Raw genomic sequence first — 1,883 nt, 5'->3', positions numbered from 1 at the left:
TTTTTCCTTCATGATGTAGCTCTGTGAATTTTATCACGTGTGTAGATTCGTGTCACTGCCACCACAATCAGGAGACGGAGCCATTCCATCCCCCTCGAATTCCCTCGTGCTGCCCTTTACAGCCCCCGGTCTCTCCCTCGCTCCCTCCCCTGCCAACCTCTGATCTGTTCTCCATCACCAGTTCAGCCTTTCTGAGACTGTCGTGTCCGTGGAGTCACACAGTGTGTGACCTTTCGAGACTGGCTCCTTTCATTCAACGGAAGGGCAATGGGATTTTATTTTATTTATTTATTTTTATTACTTTTTATTTTCATTCATTCATTTATTTTTTATTTATTTATTTATTTATTTATTTATTTCTTTTGAGGAAGATTAGTCCTGAGCTAACATCTGCTGCCAATCCTCCTCTTTTTTTGCTGAGGAAGACTGGCCCTGAGCTAACATCCGAGCCCATCTTCCTCTGCCTTATACGTGGGACGCCTACGACAGCATGGCTTGCCAAGCAGTGTCATGTCGGCACCCGGGATCCGAAATGGCGAACCCCGGGCTGCCGAGAAGTGGAATGTGCGCACTGGGCGGCCCCGGGACTTTATTTTTTTAATAGACTTTATTTCTTAGAGCGCTTGTAGATTCATAGAGCACGGAGCAGAAAGTCCAGGGGGTTCCCATGTACCCCCTGCCCTCACACACAGCCTCCGCAGCCATCAACATGGCGCCAGCGTGGTCCCTTGGTTACAATCGATGAACCTACATGGGTGTGTCACTGTCACCAGAGTCCACGGCTGACATTAGGGCTCGCTCTCGCTGTTGCACATTCTGTGGGTTTGGAAAAATGTATGAGGACGCGTGTCCATCGTTATAGGATCTTACAGACCCGCTTCGCTGCCCTGAAAATCCTCCGTGCTCCACCTCTTCCTCCCTCCCCCAGCCCCTGGCAGCCGCTGACCTTTTACTGTCTCCGTTGTTCTGCCTTTTCCAGAATGTCACAGGGTTGGAATCATCCAGGATGTGGCCTCTTCAGATTGGCTTCTTTCACTCAGTCACACGCATTCAAGGTTCCTCCATGTCTTTTCATGGCCTGAGAGCACACTTCTTTCTGAGATGAATAATATCCCATCGCCCGGGTGTCCCACAGTTGATTTATCATCCACCTGCTGAAGGACATCTTCGTGCGTGCGCGTTTTGGCAACCATGACAAAGGCTGCTGAGGACGTCTGTGTGCAGGTTCTGTGTGGACATAGCTTTCGACTTACTTGGGGAAACACCAAGGATCACACTTGCCAGATTGCACGATAAGAGTGTGTCTAGTTTTGTTAAGAAACTGCCAAACTGTCTTGCAAAGTAGCTGGACCATTTTGCAGTCCAACCAGCCATGAATGAGAGTCCTGTTGCTCCACAGGCAATGGGATTTTTTTTTTTTTTTTAGCAATTTGGTCCCACAGGTGTCTGCTATTTTTTTTTTTTTTTGGTGAAGAAGACTGTCGCTGAACTAACATCTGTGCCAATCTTCCTCTATTTTAGGTGGGACACCACCACAGCGTGGTTGATGAACGGTGCTAGGTCTGCACCCAGGATCCAAAACTGTGAAACCCGGGCCGCCAAAGCAGGGCACATGAACTTAACCACTACACCATCAGGCCAGTCCTTGGGGTTTTTCTTTAATGCTTTTTTTCTTTCTTTTTTTTTGGTGAGGAAGATTGGCCCTGAGCTAACATCTGTTGCCAATCTTCCTCTCTCTTTTTGTTTCTCCCCAAAGCCCCAGTACATAGTTGTATATTCTAGTTGTAGGTCCTTCTAGTTCTTCTATGTGGGACGCCACCACAGCATGGCTTGATGAGCGGCGTGTAGGTCTGCGCCCAGGATCCGAACTGGCAAACCCCGGG

The 1,883-nt window shown here is 48.5% G+C and overlaps 1 long non-coding RNA gene across 1 annotated transcript; it reads right to left on the bottom strand.

Moving 5' to 3' along the window:
- Positions 1 to 588: 588 nt before the first annotated feature.
- Positions 589 to 1,627, bottom strand: LOC103540325 (uncharacterized). Its single transcript, XR_011540776.1, has 2 exons — positions 947 to 1,627; positions 589 to 816 (listed from the first exon to the last, which is right to left on the bottom strand). It is a non-coding gene; the product is annotated as an uncharacterized lncRNA (long non-coding RNA).
- Positions 1,628 to 1,883: the final 256 nt, after the last annotated feature.

Source organism: Equus przewalskii, chromosome 6, assembly GCF_037783145.1.
Source record: "Equus przewalskii isolate Varuska chromosome 6, EquPr2, whole genome shotgun sequence".
Classification (NCBI taxonomy): domain Eukaryota; kingdom Metazoa; phylum Chordata; class Mammalia; order Perissodactyla; family Equidae; genus Equus; species Equus przewalskii.
Note: the sequence above shows the minus strand (reverse complement) of the source record. Positions and strands in the feature narration are given on the sequence as shown.